Source organism: Grampus griseus, assembly GCF_964374135.1.
Source record: "Grampus griseus genome assembly, chromosome: 4".
NCBI classification, from domain to species: Eukaryota; Metazoa; Chordata; class Mammalia; order Artiodactyla; family Delphinidae; genus Grampus; species Grampus griseus.
In genome coordinates, this window is record NC_138997.1 from 79,162,752 (window position 1) to 79,187,950 (window position 25,199).

The 25,199-nt window shown below is 41.2% G+C and overlaps 1 protein-coding gene across 8 annotated transcripts in view; it reads left to right on the top strand.

Moving 5' to 3' along the window:
- APBB2 (amyloid beta precursor protein binding family B member 2) overlaps nucleotides 1–25,199 on the top strand; it is a 374,441-nt gene that overhangs the window by 57,706 nt on the left and 291,536 nt on the right. For 7 of the 8 annotated variants that reach the window (XM_082652792.1, XM_082652799.1, XM_082652791.1 and 4 more), the window contains one exon: nucleotides 15,136–15,292. The exons of the other annotated variant lie outside the window; for it this stretch is intronic. The gene's annotated coding sequence lies outside the window, so the exon portion shown is untranslated. The remainder of the gene's footprint in view (nucleotides 1–15,135; nucleotides 15,293–25,199) is intronic. 8 annotated transcript variants of the gene reach the window in all.

Genomic DNA, 25,199 nt, shown 5'->3' on the forward strand with positions numbered 1-25,199 from the left:
GGTGTGTGTCTGGAGCTTCTCCTTCAGTCCACTTTCATTGTCCTTGATTTATTTATTATTTATTTATTTATTTGGGGTACGCGGGCCTCTCACTGTTGCGACCTCTCCCGTTGCAGAGCACAGGCTCCGGACGCGCAGGCTCAGCGGCCATGGCTCACGGGCCGAGCCGCTCCGCGGCATGTGGGATCTTCCCGGACCGGGGCACGAACTCATGTCCCCTGCATCGGCAGGCGGACACTCAACCACTGTGCCACCAGGGAAGCCCTGTCCTTGATTTAGAACCATGTCCAGGGCTCCTGAGTGCAGGTGATAGGCCAGGAGGCAGTGTGGCGCAGTGGGCAGATATGCCCACTGTACTATAGAACCTTCTCGGCTGTGCTGCTGAACCTCTCTGCTCTTCGGTTTCCTCCTTTGTACAGGAGCTGTGCCATGGGATGACCTAGAGGAGCGGGACATAGGTATGAAGGGCATGACACCCAATGTTGGCTCCTTTTCGGGTTTAAAATGTGTTTCAGAGTCGTGCAGTGGAGGGCTCCTGCTAAAGGGATTTCGGGCCGCAGCACACAGGTTGCAGAGGCATTTGGTGGGCAGTGGTAGCTTCGAAACACCCCACCCTTCCAAGAAAGGCTGGTCTGGTAGAGTTGGGACTTGCTTTCAGCCAGTGTCTAACCTCCGGGTGGGCATGGGAATGACATTGCTTTGTCAAAATACACCTTCTGGGCTCTAAACCTGACCTACTGCCCAGACATGTACCTTTTGGAAAAGGTTCCTAGGTGCTCCTGATGCCGGCCCGGCTTAGAGCCACTGCTTTAGACAAATCAGAGTGACTGTTAATCCATTCGGTTCTCACACCAGCCCTACGAGTTCCGTGCTGTCATTATGCCCCTTCTGCATGACACGTCCGAGGTCACACAGCTAGGATGGGGTGGAGCCAGGTTTTGAGCCCCAGCGACCTGGCCTTGGAGTCCGTGCCCTCGTCCCTCGTGTTTTCCTCCTCTCTTAATCAGAGATAGAATTGCCTTGGAAATGGGCTTTGGAGAGTGTAGTTCTTACTTAAGGGCTGGGGGAAATTTGCTAAGAACCAGCAGCTTCTTTTTTTTTTACTGACCCTGCGTTATTTCTTGGAGTATCCTGGCCTGGTTCAGATTTCAGTAAGATTCATACGTTGGAGCAGGTGTGTGTCCTGGCAGGTGGGGATGAAGGCAGTAGAGCAAATTGACAAGCCCGCCTCGCATGTTTGCAACTTCCGCTCTCCCGCGTACTCTTCAGTAGGCGTTAGCTTGCTCCAGGGGTGAGAATTTGGGGGTCATTTCTTTGGCTTTTTTCACTATAGCCAAAATGCTAGACTGAACGCCCTTCAAGGGTGGCTGGTCCTTTGAGACAGCCTGAGAAGAGTGGCTTTCATTTCGTCTGTACTCGGAAGAGAGCGGAGCACAGTTCCCGAGGGCCTGCCGGCTCACGGCTTTAACAAGCCTGGCGTTAGACCGTCTTGGAGGACAGCTTTCACGCGGGAGCCGCTGCAGCCTGGGCCAGAGTGTTTGATAGTCTGGGGCATACGTGCTTGAGACCAACCTGCCTGAGAAAGTTGTGGAGCCCTCAGACAAATGCAGCAGGTGTGAAAGAACAATAAAAACAGCCACTTGCTGGGTGTCGGCCACAGTGCTAAGGTCCTTTAGGACACTAGCCCTCATCCTCATGCCATCTGGAAGGTAGATGTTATGGCCCCCTTTTTATAGAGGAGGAAATGGACTCAGCAAGTTAAATGATGAGCCAGTCTCAAGGTCACACAGATAATAAGTGATGCAATCAGGATTTGAACCCATTTCTCTCAAGACTCCAAAGCCTGTGAACTTTCCTAATACTTTCCTAAAACTGTGTACTCAGCTTCACAGCAGACATTAGTTTGCAGATAAAAGTTTTCTCTCTTCCTAATATAACATCAGGATTTACTTTTGGATACGGCGAATAAAATAAGCACTGCTAAATGTTATCCTGAAATGAAAAAAGGAAAAAGGAATGAATGAGTGAATGAATGAATGAATGGATGGACGAATGAAGCTGGATTGGTGATGGATTTAGAGAGCACAGGGAGATTCAGTGTGCTCAGGGGCTCTGGTGATTTCCTTCAGAACAATGTCTTTTGGGGATTTCTATCCCTCTTTTGTTAAAATGATACAGGATCTGGACCATGAAGGAGCAGTTTGTATTTTTAGCTACATTTAATTCCTGCATTGTTTACTCTTGAATTTTCCCCCTCAATTAACTGTATTCCTATTCCTCCCCTTTTCTTTTCTCCCACTTGTCCTTTCTAGTAGGTTTTGCTTGCCAGTATTACTTGGTTTCAGGTGGATAAAGTATGTAATTTTAATAGTTGAGATTTCTTTGAAAAAGCCTGTGAAGGATTAATAAAGCCATATCTATCAATGTATGAGCTGTGAAAATATAGGATGAGCTTTCCAACAAATGTTATTACTATAATACTTACGGTTCCATTTCCACGTCAGCCATTACAGATGCCCTGAGGAAACAAACATGGGGAAAATTAGATGTGATCATATTAATTATGATTTCACTTCTGTGGTTAAATAGATTTCCAGCTAGAGCTGGAGTTGCTTCTTAATTAAACAAATATTTCTTGAGGGCCTGAAATCTGCCGTACCGTGTACTAGTTTGTGATTTCACCTGTTCTTTGGGTAGCAGCACCATTTATGCTTTGAGTTGGTTTTTTTAAATTCTTAGCAGCCGCTCTCAACATAATTTATTAGGCCAGCGTTTAGGAGTGCTGTTCCGTGAAAGCCCCTTTCCCACATGCTTGAAGGGTAGTAGGAATTACGAATTTCAAATACGAATCCTGGACTTAGGGTTTAGAATTTAGAAACTTTCATTAGATTTTTATTGAAACATGAGCTGTTTCATACACTGTGGATATCCTTAAATTATTATTAGCAAAATATCAAATTACTTGACTTTAAAAAAAATTTTAATGATGACCAGAGGCATCAATTTGAAGTCCTAGTTCAAACTACTTATGATTTAAAATGAATCAGATGACTCACAGACTTGGATTGGGTGGCACAACTGGGTAGAGCTGGGTTCTGGTCTCTGCCCATCAGCTGTGTGACCCTGGGTAAGCCTTTCAACATTCTGGGCTCTGGTGTGCTCCTCTGTTGAGTAAGGGATTGGATGGATATGCTATGACCTCCCTGCTGGTTCCTACTGGGTCAGACTCTGTGGGAAGAGAAATACAAGATGTTGACACATGGGCCAGTATGTTGGAGAGAGAGTTTTTTTCTTGGTAGGGGGACTTTTTTTTTTAATTATTATTTTTTTTAAAAAGTAAATTTATTTAATTATTGCTGCGCTGGGTCCTCGTTGCTGTGCGTGGGCTTTCTCTAGTTTCAGCGAGCGGGGGCTACTCCTTCGTTGTGGTGCGTGGGCTTCTCATTGTGGTGGCTTCTCTTGTTGTGGAGCACGGGCTCTAGGCATGCGGCCTTCAGTAGTTGTGGCATGTGGGCTCAGTATTTGTGGCTCATGGGCTCTAGAGTACAGCCTCAGTAGTTGTGGCACACGGGCTTAGTTGCTCCGCAGCATGTGGGATCTTCCTGGACCAGGGTTTGAACTCATGTTCCCTGCACCGGCAGGTGGATTCTTAACTACTGTGCCACCAGGGAAGCCCTGTAGGGGAACGTTTAAAATGAACTATCTAGAGGTTGAAAGAACTACAGTCCATCAATCCATAAAGAATAAGAATACAGAAGTTAAAAAGAAATGATTGGGAGTTTCTTGTACTCATTCAGAACAACAATGCTGTACTCACCCCAATTCCCAGTTATTGAAACCCAACCAGGAAAGGGACTTCCTTAGGCAAGGACTAGCCTTTGTTTGACACATTGCATTTGCTCTACGGTTGCTAGGTAGGTTTGTGCCATTTTATACATTCTAGTAGGAATGGGTGGTGGTTGGAGCTGGGCTGAGCAGTGCGTCTATATATTAGAAGCATATTTCTTATCTATTAGAAACTGCCACTGTTGGAGGAAAGAAAGTGTGCTGCCTTAAAAGATTCATCAGTATTGAGCTGATTCAAACAGTTGGAGACTTAGGGGAGGAATTGGAGCTTAGAAAATGATTTCTTGCTGGTGCTGTTGTATTCCATTTCTCTCTGTTCATTTATGGAGAGAATGATGAATGTATCAAAGGGGTGGCGAAGTATATAAAGACCAGTGTTCCTTAAATCTCAGTAATTTATGGACCTCTTTATTTAAAGGAAAACTTTCTCACAAATTCCCAGTACTAACATAAATATTTTTATTATGAAGTAGCTTAAATATGCCTGAACATAAAACTAGGTATAAACTCCTTATGCTTCCAGCTCTTATATAACTATAAAACAATGACAAATTTATAGAGTAAATTCAAGCAAAACCAATAACATTCAAATTAACATCAATTTATCACGACAGATAATCTTCTGGGCTAAAATTAAACCTCTCCTTGGAAATGTGATCGTGGTTCTGACAGCCAAAGTCCCAGTTCATTTCTCCTTCTATTTCCCTATATTCAAACCTTCCTTCATATAAAGCACCTTCATTTGGCCAGAACGTATGATTTTGGTTTTAATTTAGCTTCATTTATTTTTCTTCCTTGTCCTTGATGATTAAATTCATACTACTAGGTGCCATGATGATTAGAAACAGAAAAGCAAACCCACTTTTGATCAAGCCAGAAGTTGGGACTTGGTGCCTCGTTGCATTGGGGTGGGTAGTGGAGGAAAGAGTAGGGTCATTGGTACTTGCTTTACTGGGTTTCAGATTTGGGTGAGAGTGAGTGGTGTCATTCAGTAAAATGTGGAAACAAAGGAGAAAAAGTAGGTTTTGAGACAAGATGATTAGTTTGAGATGCAGGTTTCTAGCAGTGTGGTGGACTGGATACTCAAACGCACTTCCTCACTAAAGCATTGTAATCTGGATAAAACATTTTTTAATGCACTTTTGGGATCACAGGAACTAAGACATCTCCAAAGTGTCAACCATGAATTAGTAAGGTAAAACCCAAGCTGGGAGCTTTCTGCGTAAACAAACACAGAAGACGGGTTGCCTTCACCAGTGTGGTTGGAGACTAAGCCTTGGGTGAGTGGCAATGTTAGAAGAGCCTGCATTCGATTAGGACCTGTAAAAGAAGATAGAGCCCATTGGCTTTTGGCAGAAGCTAATGCAAATCCTTTCTGGAGGAAGGCATGCCTACTTTAGACCTTAGGATTCTCCTAAGATCAACCAAATAAGAGTTGAGGATCAAAGATTTCTAACCCTACTAGAAAACGAGCCACCAGGAGTGAGGGTCATCAGAAACAAACAAAGAACAATAGGCTTAACCCTGAGGACTTTAGATATTAAAATTATCTGATACAGAATATAAAATAACCATTTTGAAATGCTTTAAGAAATAAAATATATAATCACACATAAGTGCAGAGAGCATAAGATAAAAATTGACCAGGCTTGGGGAAAGGCGGTGGGGGAAGGATAAATTGGGAGTATGGGATGCACATTACCATTTATAAAATGGATAAACAACAAGGATTTACTGGATAGCATAGGGAAATATATTCAGTGTCTCGTAGTAAACAATAATGGAAAAGAAGTGAAAAAAAGAATATAGATATATACATATATATGTATAACTGAATCACTTTGCTGTATACCTGAAATTAACACAACATTGTAAATCAACTATACTTCAATCAAAAAAAAAAAAAAAAATGGAGACTTCCCTGGTGGTCCAGTGGCTAAGACTCCGCATTCCCAATGCAGGGGGCCTAGGTTCCATCCCTGGTCAGGGAACTAGATCCCACATGCCGCAACTAAAGTTCCCGCATGCTGCAGTGAAGATCCTATGTGCCGCAACTAAGACCCAGTGCAGCCAAATAAATAAATAAATATTTTTTAAAAAAATGACCAGGCATATTATTCAGCCATAAAAAAGAAGGAAATTCTGCCATTTGTGACAACATGGATGGACCTTGAAGGCATTGTGCTAAGTGAAGTAAGTCAAAGACAAACACTGTATGATCTCACTGATACGTGGAATCTACAAAAAATCCCAGACTCATAGAAACAGAGCAGATTAATTGTTGCCAGAGGTGGGGGATGGAGGAAATGGATGAAGGTAGTCAAGATACAAACTTCCAGTTACAAGAAAAATAAGTTCTGGGTAGATAATGTACAACATGGTGACTATACTTAATAAAACTGTATTGTATATTTGAAAGTTGCTAAGAGAGTAGATAGTCAAAGTTCTCATCATAAGGAAAGAACTGTAACTGTGTGAGGTAATTGATGTTAATTAAACGTACTGTGGTAATCATTTTGCAATATATACATAGATCAAATTATGTTGTACACTTTAATACAATGTTGTATGTCAGTTATATCTCAATAAAGGGTGTGTGTGTACAAGGGCAACATAAATCTAGGTGTTTGGTTGTTACTGGAAAAAAATTAACCAGGCAGATTAGGGGAAAAAAGCAAGAACAAAACCTAAGGGAAAAAATTATAACTGTTGACATAAAAACTCAATAAATTAGATTGGCAACAGCTAAAGAAGCAATTCATGAACTAGGAAAAAAGATTTGAAGAAAATAACCAGAATGTAACATAGAAATAAAAAGAAAAACATGAAGGTGTGTTTGAAGACTATAAAGCCTATGATGAGATCTGTTCAGAGTCCCAGAAAGATGATAGAGGAAATAGAGGGAAGTAATATTTGAGAATCTAGTGTACAAATAATTTCCAGAGAGAGTTCATGAAGAACATAAATGACCGGTGTTCCTTAAATCTTAGTAATTTATGGACAAGATAAGGGGGGAAGCACAGCATATACCAATAGGATAAACAAAGAGAAATCCACATCTAGACATAGGAAAACTTAAATACACCAAAATAAGAAAGATGATTTTAAGCATACCCAGAAAAGAAAGATAGATTGTTAATCAAGGGAATAATAGACTGACAGCTGACTTCTCAGCAATAATGGAAGCTGGAAAAATATTTTCAAAATGCTAAAAGAAAATACTATTGGTTGTATATCAGCAAAACTGTCATTCAAGAAAAAGGCAAAATATGCTTTCCAAAAAAATTAAACCTTACCACAGCCGACCTTTACTAAGAAACTTCGTAAAGGATGTGCTTCATGGAGAAGAAAGTGATTCCAGAAGGAAAGTCTGAAATGCGACAAGGAATGATAAAGAAATTGGTAAACTTGTAGATAAATCTCATTAAAATTAAATTTAGTTCCTCAGTCATATTAGCCAAATTTCAAGGCACACGTGGGTAGTGACTACTATATTGAACAACACAAATACGGCACATTGCCATCGTCGAAGAAAGTTCTGTTGGATAGCTCTGTTGTGGAATAATGGACGGGAAATACACTAAGATAATCTCTGCGGTTCATTGATTTAAGTTGCCACTGTTGATAAGAGCCACCGTTATACTATGTGTGTAAGATTTTAAGAAAAACGTTGCCGAAGATGTTTAAGATGCCGTTTTTGTAAGGCACATCTCCATATTACCTGTGTGAAAATGGAAGAAATGTGCCTCTTAGAATGGATGCAATATGGAGTTAGAGCATGAATGAACCAGGAATTGAGATCCAAGTAGGTTGGACATAGAATAGTCAAGAGAGAGAAAGCATGGTGTGTACTTGGCATAGAGCGTGTCTCAATAAATGTTTGATGAATGAATGGGTGATGTATCGGATGGGCGTCTTCAGACTATCCTGGTAGCTGGACTTGGCGTCGTGGTCGAAGTCACCCAGAAAGTTTGTATGAAGTGTGAGGAGAGTCAGGATGAAGCCTTGGTGAACACCATTGATATTCTAGTGGTCATATAGAAAGGAGCCTAAGAAGGAGCCCGAGAAAGAACTTTCAGAGAGGTGGGGAAGAACCAGAGAGAACTGAGGCCACCTGAGAACAAAGGGTAAGGAGGTGAGATGCTGCAAGGACTCTGTTAAGATGAGGCATATGTATTCCTGAATAAGCATCAGCCCGCCCTATGTGATAGGAGAAGCACTGAGAATCACAAAGGCATCAGTGATTATTTCCGCCAGAGCATCTGAGAAGGCTTCATGAAGGAGGTGATGTTTGGGCTGGGCCTCAAAGGACGAGTAATTGGCACATCAGAGTAGTAGGCTGAGACGGTCTAGGCAGGTGGAGTAATACTAACAACAGCGTGAAATTGTGAGGAGGTGTGAAGCCCTTGGCAGTAACTCCTAATGAGGCCGACTTCACTGTGTCCAGCTTTTTTCTAGGTAAAGGGCTGATGTTGGTGAAGGAGCATGTGTTCCCTAAGATCAGAAGCATACTTCTACTGATCTTAAGTTGGAAGGGAAGGCAGTTAAAATAACTGCATACCTGACCAGACACCTCCCTAATGCTCTGAGTAGACCACACTTTATCTATGATTTTTCCAACATTATCTCAGGTTATACAGTTTATTACTGAATTTTGGGATTTAAGTTCTGCATTAATGCCTATGGTATATTATTAAGATGATTAATCATACGCCATCCTTAGACTACAGAGTGGGAAACAGATTTAGCTTGCTACAGTTCACCAGGTCAGAGTGCTAAGAAAATATGCAGCAGATAAGACTTGGGCAGAAATCCCAGATTCTTGATTTAAAAGCTGTGTAACATCAGTCAAGTTATTTGACCGCTTCATGCTTCAAGTTTCCCCATTTAAAAATAGGCATAATAATAGTTCCTACTTCAGGATGGATGTGAAGAGTAATAGAAAGAACTTAGCAAAACAGTTATTCATTATGATAATAAAAACATTCCAGTACTTTTTTCAATAAGGAAATACACTGTATCAGTGGTTCCCAGCTGTGGGAATGATGTGCATCCGCATCATTTGGGGCCAGTTAGAAAAATAAAGATTCGTGAACACTACCCCAGACCTAGTACATCAGAGCACCTGGGCTCTGGACTTTGTATTTTTTGATAGGAGCTCCAGGTTTAGGAACCCTTGCTCTTGGGCTGAGTAGCATTTTGGTCATTTTTTTACCTGCGTATTTACATTCTTCTTTGCTCTACAGTATTTTGAACATTGGCTCTTGGTATGGGTTGAGTATGTGAGCTTTCAGGTGTTTAATCCAAGAGATCATTGTGTGACTCTTCACTCCTGTACCTTCCTTTCTCTTTCTCTTCCTTTCCTCATCTACCTCCACATCATCCCATATTGAATTTTTAGACAGTTGGGTTGACTTATTTCCTGGACAGCCTAGTTCTCAGCACCTCCCCCACAATCTCTTTTAAGTAGATTTTATTTTATTTTTTTTTGCGGTACACGGGCCTCTCACTGTTGTGGCCTCTCCCGCTGCAGAGCACAGGCTCCGGACGCGCAGGCTCAGCGGCCATGGCTCACGGGCCCAGCCGCTCCGCGGCATGTGGGATCTTCCCGGACCGGGGCACGAACCCGCGTCCCCTGCATCGGCAGGCGGACTCTCAACCACTGCGCCACCAGGGAAGCCCTAAATAGATTTTTAAAAGAAACTTTGTGAAGGCAGACATTTGGCATGTTAAAATTGAACTTCAGGTTACGCTAAATAATTCAACTTTTTTTATCCTTGGAAAAAAATGACTACAGGAAATGCTTCTAAAATAACTTATATTCCCCCTGTTAAAACTGAGGTTGTGTTTGGATAGATTCCAGCATTTGTTCTTTTTCCTTGGGAGAGGGGCAAGATGTGGGAGTGTTCTCCATGCCAAAATATGCAAATTTAATCCCTCAGACCTAAGAGTGCCTTTCATATGATGGCAGTCATTTGGTATACTGTAAAATGTAGCCTGGGAGATTTAAGAAATAAAGTATTTACTGTATTTAGATCAATTAGAATATTCCTTTTAACTTTTGTGTGGGGATATTTTGGTGAAAAAAAAAAAAGCATTGTATTGCAGCAGAAGTAGCCTTGCTAGTTAAATCTGTTTAGTTCATGTATTTTGCATTTCATTTGGATGAGGAAATGTCAGCTTCATTAGGGCAGAAATTTTGTTCAGTGCTAAACCCCCAGCGCCTAGAATAGCGCTTGGCACATAGTGAGTGTTTAATAAAACTGTACGAAGTGAATGAGGTAATAATTAACCAACCCAAACTAAAAACCACATCTACCACTTCTCACCGAAAAATTTCCTCAAGGGCTTGTGAAGGTAACAATACCTGAAATTTGTCTGGTATTCGGATTAGAGGCTGCCTGCACGTTCCCATGGCCCCCTGTGCCTCTCGCAAATCACACTGAGTCCCCTCACTTAGGTCCTTGCAGGAGGGGACTGGGTCTCATGTTCATGGTTGTATCCACAGTGCTGTATCTGGCAGCTTTGTAGTTTCTTAAGTAAATATTTGTTGAATGAGTACATAAAGCTTAAAAAATTGCTGTAATGCCTTTATATTTGGTTTCATTGGTTGACAATCCCATGAAGCTGGCTGTTTTACAAATGATGGAACTAAGGTTAAAGAGTGTAAATGAGTTATTCCAGAAAGCCTTGGGTCATAAGTAGCAGAGCTGGGACCACAACCTCTATGTCTGCTGATTTCTTTGTCCCTTGTTCTTTCCGGAACAGCCTTTAAAACATTAGAAAGCATAAATTCCTTCCCCACCTCCCCCAACTGTTGAAACCCCCTTTACTTGAGAGCATGACACGGGACATTACTAGGTGAAACCTTTTCCAGATTGTCGTCACGTCTCCACAAACTTTGTTGGGTGGCAGTTTTGCTTACTTATAATAGATTCTTTTCAGTTTCTGGTGATGGGTAATTTAAAACAAACCCAGCCCTGTCCCAAACATTTTAAGACGTGAAATTATCAGTACTTTCAATCTAAGATTTTAAAATCCAATTTCCAGCGCCATGAGAGGAATGTTCTCTGACATATTCCTGCCTGATCATTTTGAGAGAGAAATTTCAGAAGTATTGAATTGGCTTGGCTGATATTTCTAGAATCAGGCTCAAGAAGGAGAAACTTTCCCTTTGACGTTAAAATAGGAAAAAAAAAAAATGCTGGCCATCCGTTTAAGATTCTCCGATGGTGGCAGTGTCTGGGGGTATGTTTTGCCAAAGGCGTTCACTGAAGCTAAAGAACCAGATGACACACAGCTAAGGTTCCAAGTAAGAAAGGATTTCAAAATCAGTGCATCCGATCGAATTCTAATTTGTTTAGTCTCTATTGAGAAAGATAATGTGTTGACTTCAGCAAGATTACGGCCAAATTGATTGGCAGGTCAGAGTTTATTCTACCAGACTGCTAAATTTAAACTTCCTGCCATTACCTTACAAATGACTTTAAAGAGTTCCTTGCACAATACTCACCACCAAGCTTTGATTTCACTGTGAAATAGCAACAAGAATCTGATTCCTTTTGCCATCTGTGGACATTAACCTTTACCGTCCGATCTGAGGCACAGAAAAGAATGAATACACTGTCGATATCGTCTTTCCTTCAGGATCCAGCCGTGGAAAGAGATGGTGGGGACTTTAGGAGCAGTTTGGGGTGGAAAAAATTCGTGTTTTCTTTTTCGAGGGTGCCTGACTCCTGAGATGAGGCGGGACGGAGCCATTGTATTGGTCCTGGCACTCACAAAGGGAGCTCACGTCATCCCTGGATGTGGCTTTTTTATTAGTGGCTTCACAGTTCCTGCCTTTGTGGCCCTGCTGCACAGTAGGCAAGGGGTGACAGAGGGAACTCAGTGAAGGCTTTTCAGGGAGTGTTTCTGAGTTTGTCACTGCCATCTGTCCTCTCGTCTCCCTTGCTCGTCAGGCTGTTTGCATTTTGTGGGACTCGTAGGTTTCTGACTGGTGTGGCATGGACGCTGTAGGTAAACGCTGAGAAAGAAGTGGAGGTGAGCAGTGTTCCTGTACATCACTTAGAGGAAGAGAGAAAAGTCCTGCTCATCCCCAAGCTTGTAGCAGGTGTAAGATAAGAAGCATTAGGATTATTTTATTTTAGTTTTTAGTGACTCTCTTCTTTTCCTTTCTTTCCTTTTTTATTTCTCCTCCCTCCCTCCCTCCCTTTCTTTTTTTCCTTTTAACAATGTTTTATTGAAGTATAACTGACCTATAAAACTGTTAGTTCCAGGTACACAACGTAGTGATTCACTGTTTCTGTACTTTACAAAATGATCCCCACTCTGTTTCTTACTTTTTGGAATCAGTAATATCTCTCCCCTAAAACTTGAGTTGTTGAGGAAGGAAGAGGCTCAGACTTGATGCCTGGCCATTTAGTAGATCATTTACTTCCAGCACTGGGGCAAGCATGCATCCCTCCTCTCTCTTACAGGTGGCTCACAGGTGCCAGTGTCATTTTCTCTTGTTGAAAACCTCTCGTCCTGCTTTGAGCAGTGGGACTGTGCTGTCATCAGCAGGGCAAGTACTAGGACCAAAAAGCTTTCAGCGTGACAGGCGGTTTCTGTTCAAGACACCTGCTGCCCAAGCACACTGCAACCATTGTTTCTCCGACGGAACGGGTTCTGGGCAGAGCCTCGTCTATTTTAGGCAGCCTTTGAGTCTCTGGTTTTTTTCCTGCATGCATTTCATTTTTGATGGAATAAATTTCTGTCTCGTTCTACTGGTTTTGCTGATTATGAATTTAACATGTGCTGGTGGTTCATACGAACTTGTATTTCGAGGAGTGCATGCTGAGATGTTGTAGTGGCGGAAAGAGCACTTGGTCACAGTGGAGCCAGGCGATCTGGACTCTCATCCCTGCCCCACCAACTGTGTGGCCTTGGGAGAGACATTTGACCTCTCTGGGTGACAGTGTCCTCATTTGTAAACTGAGGAGGTTGGCTTCTTAGAATGATGGACTGCCAAGTACCCTAGTGTTAACATTCTACCATTGTGTTTTGTGTTTTCTGAGATGCTAGGAGTATCAGAAATGGAGTGTGGCAGTGTTCACTAAGGGCTCTGCCCCTGTGAAATCATAAGTAACACCAGGAGGTACTCTTTTTTTTTTTTTTTTTTTTTGTGGTATGCGGGCCTCTCACTGTTGTGGCCTCTCCCGTCGTGGAGCACAGGCCCCGGACGCACAGGCTCAGAGGCCATGGCTCACGGGCCTAGCCGGACCGGGGCACGAACCCGTGTCCCCTGCATCGGCAGGCGGACTCTCAACCACTGTGCCACCAGAGAAGCCCTGGGAGGCACTCTTTTTAATTAAGTGACAGTTGTATGGCATGGCTAGTGATAGAGAAGTTTGGATGCATTAGTTAAGGGAGAGGAATAACTCTGGGTCTTCCTGTTTCTTTGTGACAAGTTTGCAAAATAACAAGATTTCTTGTTTCTGGAAAAGTAGTCGTTCAGCCCTGGGAGTGTTATTGGACACTCGGGTTTTGAACTTCTAAATGAAGAATTACAGAGTTCGGATAAATGAAGACTTTTAAATTTTAGCTCTTACTGTTCAGATAAGAGGAAACTCACAGATCAGGCTAATATAGTATATCGATATCCCATTTCTGATTTGCATTCCCATACTGTTTAATAAGAAAAACCTTGGGGCTTCCCTGGTGGCGCAGTGGTTGAGAGTCCGCCTGCCAATGCAGGGGACACGGGTTCGTGCCCTGGTCTGGGAAGATCCCACATGCCGCAGAGCGGCTGGGCCCGTGAGCCATGGCCGCTGAGCCTGTGCGTCTGGAGCCTGTGCTCCGCAACGGGAGAGGCCACAACAGTGAGAGGCCCGCGAACCGCAAAAAATAAAAAAAAGTAAGAAAAACCTTATTTAAAAATATCCTAATTCTACAAACAATATGTATTAATTGTAGAAAACTTGGAAAATACTGAGATGTAAACACAAATATTTCTAATTCCATGACCAAGAAAGAGCTATTATTGTTCGTAATTTGGAGTCTTTAGATTGTATGCACTCAGTTTGTAGAACAAAACTGGGATTATACCACAGGTACATAACTTGATAGCTTGCTTTTTTCCTGCCGTGTTCCTTTCAAAATGATTTTTGTGACAGAGGTTCAAATGAAGGTGGGGATTAATGTAATATTATGCTTGGCACACTTGTGACGGGGTCTGCTTTGACTTAACAGAAATAGAATTGTGGACCTAGTATCTGAAAATAACATATGTCTCATTCCCTCTTGAACAGGCTTTCAATATGTGGCATATATTGATGTCATAACTATTGCTATAATTAACGAAGACTTCTTAACCTATTCTTAATTGTTCACTAATTGCTTTTATAGGGCTCCCTCATTTGAGTTTTCTGTTTCTAAATCGCTAGCTGCAATGTCAGTGAACTTAAGTTATTTTAACAGTTTTTCTGAATGCCTTGATTCTTCAGGCTGAAGCATAGTAGCTAGTGTGGGCCAGGCCACAGGTTTGGCATGAAGTAGTATAGTTAAGTGATTCCTTTTGCCTGAATATATTATACATTTGATAATATTTATGATTCACTTGAATATTGGTTTTCATATATCATTTTCCTCTATTAGGAAATGAAAGATGATTAGTTTCCCCTTTGGATTATTTAGCCTATAAAATTTTCTGTTACACTATTCACTTTGCCTTGAAAATACATTCTAAATCCTGAACCACGTTGGAATTTTTTATGACCTTTCCCTTATGTGTCTTTTGGTAGTGCCCTTTGAAGTCCTAAAATGTTTTTGTATTTGACTGAGATTAAATCAGGGTTTCATTTTACTTTTTTAAACATATTGAGCAAATTAATTTTCTGTTCGGGTTCCTAAGGGGAAAGATTCCAGCCCTCTGTGTCCCAAGAATCCAGACTGAGCCTTGCCAGAACATTCCTGTGGTTTTCCACAGGGCAGATGAGTGTGTTCATGAAATTTTAGTTGTAGCTCGTGTTTTCTGTGGTTAATTAAAACATCTGGCTTTTAAATTTTCCGCAAACAGAGCATAAGTGTTTGGCCAGACCTTTTCAGTAATGATTAAATACTTCAGTCCTCCCCTCAGAATAGCGCAAACTTGTCTTTAGAACACCTTATAAACTGTCGTCTCTGTTCATTAATGAGTTTAAACGTTTGGAAGATGCTGGGGATTAGCTTGCCAAACATACACTCCTGAGAGAGAGAGAGTTTGTGCCTGTGAATCCCTCTAATGGCTTCCGGCCTTCGCCCCTCCAGGTCGGAGCTGCCGTGGGGTGAGCAGCTGCTGTCCGTAGCCAAGCATGCTGTGGTCGGCTCTGCCCAGCCGTGGAACAGAAACATTTGCTGGATGGAAAATCCATAAAAGAAAGCTCCTGTGAAAGCCTGAGACAGACGATAACTTAAGCAAAATCAGGTTGGTATCAGATAAGAGAGGCTGGGTAAAAGGGACCGGGTCAGATGGGGAAGGTGGTGTTCATTCCACGGAGTGTTTTTGAGACAGTCCCAAATAAACATTCCCAGTTATTTGAGAGATGCCTAGCATTGTACAGATGGCAGGTATAGCCTGACAGACTCCTGTGTACAGTGTATTGTGTGGTCTTCCTTTCTTTCCCTTCCTTGTTCCTCTCCTCTGTCCCATCCTCTCTCTCAGAAAAGAGAGGAGGATCTTAAGCTTAAGCAAACGTGTAGGAAGCCACAGCCAGAGGTCACCCATGATCACTCCATGATCTTGGCTTTATTTTGGAGAGAAAGCCATGTCCTCGAGAAAGCCTGGGCTTGTACTTTCAGAGACTTGCCCTCATTTGTGTTTCCACGCTAAGAAGGGTCGATTGTGAAGACTTGCCAAATTTTTGAGGGGGAGGGGTTCTTCTGTGTGTGTGCTCCTTCGGTTTGCTTGGCAAGTTTTTACTTACTTTTATCTCCCCCCAAACGAAAGCTAGCAACACATTCATTTTCAGCAGTGTGTGCACTTGCCATTAAGATACATAGGACGGAGGAGAAGAAATGTCCTGAAAATAATTGGAATGTGACTAAATGCCACATAGCCTCACTGTGGACCAGGAGCAGGAAACTGCATAAACAACCTCACATGTGGCAGTAAGGTGGGAAAGAATTCATTCTGAGAAAGAATATCATACAGGGACAGGCACTGCAAACACTTTCTGTTGAATATTCGGTGGTTAACTCAGCATTACACGTAATAAGCAGTGGATAAATACTCAGCAAAAGGGAGGGAGTCGGCCGTCCTAAGAGCCTGTGAGGTAGTGAAGTCTCTTGGCTTTGCCCACCCAGCATCCCTTTCCTCCTCCTTTCAATAAATCACCCGGATTTCCCCGGGCTGTCAGTCACCCTTGCTTTGTTCTCAGCCCATATAGTTAGAGGAGGTGACTCCACTGCCTCTTTCATGGGCATGTGACATCAGCTTGGCTAGTCAGGGTCACAAGGGTCCGTTATGGAGTTATGAAACCGTTGCAAAAAGGTTTTTCCTTTCTGTGGGTTTGTTAAGCAGGAGCTACTAGTGACCCTCTTTTCTACCACGTAGGGAAAACCTTTCTGAGAATGAAGTCAACACAGAGGAAATCAGAGCAGGGAGATGGAGGGAAAGGAATGGGGATGAGGGGGACACATGCACACATACACCCACCCTACACCCACAACTTATGGCCCTGGATTCAGCAGCCCCTAAAGCCAGCAACTCCAGTTTCACTCTCCAGGCAGGTTAGCTATTTAGTTTGAATTAGGTGTCCGTCGCTTACATCTGAAAACATCCTTCCAGGTAGGAGGTCTTAGCATGAAATGACTGTGGCATAGTCCCTGCCCTCGGGCTTTGCAGTGCTAAGCCAGATCAGTATTAGGTTAGCTGACCCACAGTGTGAAAAATGTATCCCTAGAGGTAAGAACTAATTTCTGTGGGAGTAGAAGAGATGGGGAATTAGGAATTCTGCTGGCTTGGGGAGAGACCAGCACAGAGAGCTGTTATTTAACAAAGGAGAAACAGGAACATTTTTAGAACTGTATGTAATTCAATTACTTGCCTTTTGAGTCTGAAAGAAAGGGAGGCTTTCCAGAATGTATAGTTAATTGCAGATAAGAGAGATAATTTCAGAGCTTCGCCAGCAGTAGAGTCTCGGTATTTACTGTACACACAATTGTTTCGGGAGCAGCCAAATGAGAGGTTATCAGAAAGTTGTCCAGAGTTTATTTGAACACCACAGGGGAACAGCTGCTCTTCTCAACAAAACGTCAGTTGGCTTTCCGGTGTCAGCAGAATTCCGAGTGCTTCATGAACTTTAAAGATTTGTTTCTTCTTCTCCATGTTAGGCTTTATGATTATTATTTTATTTTTTATAATTGACCTCGTTTGACTTTTAAAAAATTAATAGTCTTTATTTTGGGGAAGCAGTTTTAGGTTACAGAAAAATTGAGCAGAAAGTAGAGTTTCCATACCCATAGCCCCGAGTTTTCTCATAATATTATTAACGTCTTGCATTAGTGTGATGTATCTGTTAGTTGATTAGCCAATATTGATTTATTATTATTAACTAAAGTCCGTAGTCTACGGTAGAGTTGACTGTGTTGTACACTGTGGGCTTTGACAACCTGTCTTTTGAACCAGCCTTTCGATAGGGATCGTGTTGAATCTCCAGATCAGTTTGAGAAATATTGCTGTCTTACCAATGTTAAGAATTCTGATCCGTGAACATGGGGTGTGTTTCCATTGATTTAGGTCTTTTAAAATTTCTTTCAACTGTGTTTTCGTTTTCTTTTTTAAACATCTTTATTGGAGTACAATTGCTTTAACAATGGTGTGTCAGTTTCTGCTTTATAACAATAGTTTCTGCTTTATAACAAAGTGAATAAGTTATACATATACATATGTCCCCATATCTCTTCCCTCTTACATCTCCCTCACTCCCACCCTCCCTATCCCACCCCTCTAGGTGGTCACAAAGCACCGAGCTGATCTCCCTGTGCTATGCGGCTGCTTCCCACTAGCTATCTACTTTACCTTTGGTAGTGTATATATGTCCATGCCACTCTCTCACTTTGTCCCAGTTCTCAGGGAACACAACTTACACCTCCTTGTTAAATTTATTACAGTGTATTTTTTTTTGCTTTTTGATGGCTGTATAAATGGAATCATTTTTAAAATTTCACTTTCAGAGTGTATATACATTGTTAGTGTATAGAAATACAGTTGTTTTTTGTATATTGCTCTTGTTTTCTTCTACCTTGTTGAACTTGTTTATCAGTACTAATAGTTTTTTAATTGTGTATATGACTTCTTTAGGATTGTCTATATACCAGATTATGCAATCTGTGAATAGAGATAGTTTTATTTCTTGTCCAGTATGGATGTTAGTATCATTTTACAGTGATTTGAAAACTTTACTGTGACATGAGAACAAAGTAACATGTTATGGAAATTCTAATGAAATCATCCTATTTTGTAGCTTTATGAAAAGGACAAAGGATGGTATTTATGAAATTTATCCCCTCGTAATTGAGCTGGTAACTCAGTCAGTGAGCTTCTTAGCCTTTCCTGTATCTTCTTTGGGGAAATACCTATTTGAATCCTTTGCATATTTTTATATTAGGTTATTTGTCTATAAGTCCCTTTTTGGACATATGATTTGCACATATTTTCTCCCAGTCTCTGGCTTGTCTTTTTGCTTTCTTAATGGTATCTTTTGAAGCTCAAACATTTAAAATTGTGATGAAGTTCAATTTATCATTTTCTTCTTCCGAAGCTTATGATTTTGATGTTTCTAAATACTCTTTGCCTAACCAAAAGTTGCTAAGATTTTCTCATATGTTTCTTTCAAAACTTTTGTTGTTTTAGCCCTTACATTTAGGTCTATGATCCATTTTCAGTTAAGTTTTGTGTATGGTGTAAGGTTCAGGTATATGTTCAATTTCTTTTTTCTCTTCTCCTCTTTTCTCTTCTCTTCTCCTCTTTTTTCTCTCTCTCTCTCTTTTTTCCATATGGATATCCAGTTGTTCCAGCACCATTTGCTGAAAAGATTATCCTTTACCTATTGATTTATTTTGGCACCTTTGTAGAAATTTATTTATTTAAAAAAAATAATTAAAATTTGTGTTTTGCTGCGCACTGGCTTTCTCTAGTTGCGTTGAGTGGGGTCTACTCTTTTTTTTTTTTTTTTTTTTTTGCGGTACGCAGGCCTCTCACTGTTGTGGCCTCTCCCGTTGTGCAGCACAGGCTCTCCCAGACTGGGGCACGAACCCGTGTCCCCTGCATTGGCAGGTGGACTCTCAACCACCGCGCCACCAGGGAAGCCTGGGTCTACTCTTCATGGCGATGCGCAGGCTTCTGATTGCGGTGCTTTCTCTTGTTGCAGAGCGTGGGCTCTAGGTGCGCAGGCTTCAGTAGTTGTGGCACGTGGGCTCAGCAGTTGTGGCTCGCGGGCTCTATAGCGCAGGCTCAGTAGCTGTGGCGCATGGACTTAGTTGCTCCACGGCATGTGGGATCTTCCCGGACCAGGCCTCGAACCTGTGTTCCCTGCATTGGCAGCCAGATTCTTAACTACTGCGCCACCAGGGAAATCCCTGTGGAAATTTAATTGACCATAAATGTAAGAGGTTTTTTTTTTCTCTCTTCCTTATGTCAGTATCACACCTCACTTAAGTTTTTGCAATGCAATTTTTCTATGAAAAAGGTTTGTTCAAGAAATGGACCTAAGCTGCAGTATAGCTCCCTTTAAAAAAAAAAAAACAAAACTGTTGTACCTTTGCTACTTTTCATCTCCGTTCCTGTTTGAGTCACTCTGTTAAAAGTACTAGTCTCTGGTTATTTCTCTTTGGGATAACAGTGGAAATCTGAAGTCGTAGGAGAGAATGCAGATCAGTCTAGATGCATTTTCTAGATTATTTTATTTCCAAAAACTACTTTGTTTTTCATAAAAGTGGTAAGCTTTTTTATGCCCATTATCCATTTGTATAAAACAGAGTAAATTAAAATTTTTTCATTACCTCTGTCTTAATCATTACCAATAATTACTGGCTGAAAGATTTATACATTTGGTATATTATTTCAAGAATTTCAAGTACTTTCATTAATGGTTATATGAATTGGGTCTTTTATACAGAAAAAGGTAAATTTCACAAAACAGTTGTTTTGCCAGGTGGAAACTCTATGAATTGAAATGTCTTGGGTTTTGGGATTATAGTATGGTTTTATGTTTTCTGAAAATTGGACATTTTTTATAATATAATTAAAATGCTAGCTACATTTTTATATCTACCTGTGCTATTTTTGCCTTTGTGTTGGTATGGTTCTCAATAGGCTGCTGTGGAGACATTAAGATAATTATGTTAGAAACACGAAGACTGCAAATTTATATCTCTTCTTTAGTTATAACTGTGAAAATCGTGAATGCATAGAGGTTAAAGAGGAAAAGTCAGTGCTTTATTGTGATGTTTGGATTCCAGTTGGCCTTTTTTTTGTTTTCTAGTAAAGTTACAATTTTGTTTGGGGAATGACTTTTATTTTTAATGTGAACAAAATATAAATTTAGTCTTGGTGAAATTCAGAGACATTTCTCTTCTCTGGCATATAGCTAAAAGCTGACTTCTGCTATTGGACTTTAATCAGATATTAAAATCACATGATTAGATTTAGAACATGTTTTCTGCCGTTGCATTAGTGGGTCAAGCCATGCCTCCCTGTTCCCGGAGGGCTCAGTTCTCCAGGATGGCTTATCTGCTTCCTGCTCTTTCTTGTAATCTTCTCGTTTCCACCTGGGTAGAGCTGACGTGTTTTGTTACCTGGCCCCTTTGCTTTCCTTGCAGTCCTCTGGCTGATAATGTCACTTCATAAAAATGCACCCATGGGCAACATGGAATTACTCTTTTTATTTTCATTGAAAAGAAAAAGCAGTAGGTAAGCTTTCATTTATTTCTCTAGGATGTGGGTATCGTGATTTTTTTAACCCAGTCACTCCTTTCTGTCCTTTCTTTCTCTTTGGTGCCCTTTTAAAAATCTTTGTGACCTGTTTGCAGAATGATGAATGACCTTATGAGGAGTGTAGCATAATGTTCTAGGAGGATACGGTCCTATTGGTCTTGTTTTTCTTAGGGAGCTGAAACATACTAGGGCTGGGTGAGGGTATCTTCTTAACTGCCCTTTATTCTGAATAGAGCCTTGTGTTGACTGAAGTTAGGGGTTCGGAATGGCTGAGCCGTTGCAACTTGAGTTGTGGTACAATTACATTTTGTGAAGGCTCCTGCCTATTTATAATCATTTGGTCGCAGAATCAGATCAACTTGGTCACATTCGGTGAGCCTGATGCAAGAATAAAGAGCATGTCCGGAACTTGCTTTCATTAGGAAAAACCACATTCTTGTGTAAACCTCTAATGAGGATGTTTATGATAAATATATGTACTGTATTACTAGAACTTGGAATATTACATCTTTTGACTTTTTATTTGTCTTTATATTTTTTATGTTACATAATCTGTGAGGTATTGGATTTCCTTTAAAAGCCTTCAAAGATAACATACTCCAATGACATGTAGTCAGTTTATTTTAGTGTAATTTCTGATGTAAGAACAAGCAGTAGTTTCTCAGTCCCATAGTGACCTGTAATGAATAAAACATTTAGTTTGATTATACTGTCCGAATAAGACCTATAGTATTCATGACACAATAACTGTTCAGAACTTCTGAAGTTTCCAAATTGATTACTATCTGCTGAGAGAAGAATTCATCTTCATTTATAAACAAAAATAAGTCTATTGGATGTTTTTACGTAGACAGTATCCAAGCCAGTCATTTATTTAGAAAATGAATATCAACATCAGTCTAGCTTACTTTAGGAAATTGCTCTGTGCAATTTGCTAGTGTGCCCTTTTTAAGAATGAAAAAATTAGTTTTTCCTGCATTCTTCATGCTGCTGAGGCCCTTTGAAGACAGAATTTAGAATGTTAGTAACTCCTCTGTGCTTGGTTTCATAAGGGTGGTTTTCTTGACGACTTGAGGTTGTAAATAGTTTGTGAGGGCTGTGGCTCCTTTCTGGTGTCTGGTTAAAGCTTGACAGTGGCCATGCCTGGGAAAGTAGGAGGGTAACTAGTGGCTTTACCAAAGACTTATCTCAGAAATAGAAAGTCTGGAGTTCCAACCAAGACTTCAGGTCCTCGATGATTCTAAAATTGAATTAAAAATGACCACTGACCTTGAGGAGGCATTCATTTATGAGTGTTCAGAGATGCTGAGTTAATTTTACTTGGTTCAGTGCAATTCAGTTAAATTCCAAATGAACTTGTTAACGGTATTAACAAAGTCTACTTTGGTAGTTGCTGGAGGGAACAAAATGAAGTATCCTGGAGGAGAGATAGCCAGAATACAAGCCCTTCTGGGAGAGGTAACATTTTATTGAGCTTGTCCAGTGTGCTAAGGACTTAACACTCTCTTGGCTTCTGATGGGTTGGGACAGGGGTGGGGAGAATCCTCACAACAGTCCTATGAGAGAGACAGTATTACCTGTTTTGTAGATAAAGAATCTCAGGAGCTGAGAGATCAAATGGTTTTATCCAAGTTTCACATCTTGGATAAAATTTTTTTTTTTCTTTTTGCGGTACACAGGCCTCTCACTGTTGTGGCCTCTCCCGTCGCGGAGCACAGGCTCCGGACGCGCAGGCTCAGCGGCCATGGCTCACGGGCCCAGCCACTCCGCGGCATGTGGGATCTTCCCGGACCGGGGCACGAACCCGCATCCCCTGTATCGTCAGGCGGACTCTCAACCACCGCGCCACCAGGGAAGCCCTGGATAAATTTAATTTAAATCTGAACTTTTTTTAGATTTAAATTTGAATCTAAATTTGAATCTAATTTAAATTTGAATCTAAACTTTTTTTTTCTCAAACCTCATGCTATACCTGTGTAAATAAAAGCACAGCCTCTCAAGTGGTTGGCCTGTAGAAAACTCTGTATCTCTTTATATATCTTTCATCATTATTATAACTAATGAGATAATAAAGGCCCAAAGTACTGTATGAATAGGATGCTTTGGAATTTCCAAATAGAAAGAGGTTAATTTGGATGTAGATTAATCTGGAGAAGTGGCATTTTGCTATTTTTGATAAATGAATAAGAGGTAGGAGGTTGTAAGTGGATGGGGGTTTTCAAGGCTTTTTACCTGAGGAAAATACCTAATCAGAACCTCAGAGGTGGAAATAAAAATGCATGGCATGTTTGGGAGTCTGTCCACGATCTTACAGCCAAGGTATGTGGCCCAGCCATGCACTCTGTCAGCTTGCTGTGAGTTACCCGGAGGTATCTGGTTACTGAGGGAATCAGACCCTCCCAAGCAGCTACTTAGAGAAGGAAGGAAGAAGGTCAGCCTTGGACTTCCCTGACTGTCCCCGACCCTGATTCTACACTTATTGTTTGGGGGGCTTCGAGCTTCTTTGCACTGCCTGCCTTGGGGGCCCCCATGATATTTGACAGTGGGGAGGGACCAAGGGGTTCAACTCTATGACAGTTTCAGTGTTTTCCCCGGTAGTATTCGTAGTTGAGCACTGCTGTGGTGTAAATGAATGTGTCCCCTCCTCAAATTCACATGGTGAAATCCTAACCCCCCAAAGATGATGGTATGAGGAGGTGGTGACTTTGGGAGGTGCTTAAGTCATGACGGTGGAGCCCTCGTGAATGGGATTACTGCCTTATAAAAGAGGCTCCAGAGAGATCCTAGCTCCTTCTGCCATGTGAGGAAACAGCGAGAACGCCAGCTATGAATCAGGAAAGGGCCCTCACCAGAAGGTGACTGTGCTAGCACCGCGATCTTGGATGTCCAGCTTCCAGAACTGTGAGAAATAAATTTCTGTTGTTTATAAACCACCCGGTCTCTGATATTCTGTCATAGCATCCCGAATGGACTAGGATAAATACCTAGCAGATGATAATCTCCCCTTTCCCCCACCCTGTTCCTGCAGTTTTGTCTTAGACAAAGAATATAGAAAAACGTAAAAGGTCAGCTACGCAGAACCCTTTATGAAGCTGTGATTGCCAGCCTCCAGCTTTGATATGTGATGCTTCTGGTTTGGTTCGTAGAGTCTGTGTTGTCTAGAAGAGCTTGACTTGTTTTGTGATGGGTTGGTTGTCTGGCAGTTTTGTGATGCAGTTTGAGACAAAGCAGGTCTGTTTTGATACTTATATTACATGCAGAAAAGGGACGGCTGTTTGAGATTGAATTATAAAGTAGATGCCACTGGAGAGCAATTTCTCAATATAGTTTAAAATTTAAAATCACCAGCAATTTCATAAATAGGTTCACTTACAACTATGCCAAGATATTTATACAAGGTATATTATATTACAGCATATTTGTAAAGAATGAAAACTCTATAAGTGTGCTGATTTGGAATTACATTATTTTTATATATACATATACATATACAACTTATATATGTATGTATGTGCATGTGTCTATATAAAATGAAAAAATGTTTTGCAGAATCATGTGACTACCATTCCTTTTTGTATAAATGTTTTAAAGAAGATATTGTATATATGCTGGTACATACATTTTTTCCCCCTAGGGAGATATTACACTGAAAACCTTTTTCTTTTCCATATTATTTGAGTTTTCTAGCCATGTTCATTTATTCATTTTCTTTCCTTTTAAACAAGAATCAAGAGCTAGCTGGGCAGTGTATGATCATGACCATAACCATTCGTTGTTGTTTTTTTAAAATAAATTTATTTGTTTATTTATGGCTGTGTTGGGTCTTCGTTGCTGCGCTCGGGCTTTCTCTAATTGCGACGAGCGGGGGCTACTCTTCGTTGCGGTATGCGGTCTTCTCATTGTGATGGCTTTTCTTGTTGCGGAGCAGAGGCTCTAGGTGCATGGGCTTCAGTAGTTGCGGCACGTGGGCTCAGTATTTGTGGCTTGCGGGCTCTAGAATGCAGCCTCAGTAGTTGTGGCGCATGGACTTAGTTGCTCCGCGGCATGTGGAATATTCCCGGACTAGGGCTCGAACCCGTGTCCCCTGCATTGGCAGGTGGATTCTTATCCACTGCACCACCAGGGAAGTCCCATCCATTGTGTTTTAATGCAGTTTATAAAACCTTACTAAATGTTTGTAAAAACACTGTAAATTTTTTTCTCATGTTCGTCAGTCTTTCTTGCCTCTCTGCATGCAGAGGAAGAAGGTAATTTTTATGGGAAGAGTGGTAAAGTATGCGCTAAGCCAGCGAACGTTCCCTTGAAAGCTTATTAGTTAAAACACTGAGTTGGGAAAGAGAAAGGAGAAAGATATTTACCAAATGTGACTTGAAGGACACAGAATCCCTTCGTGCTG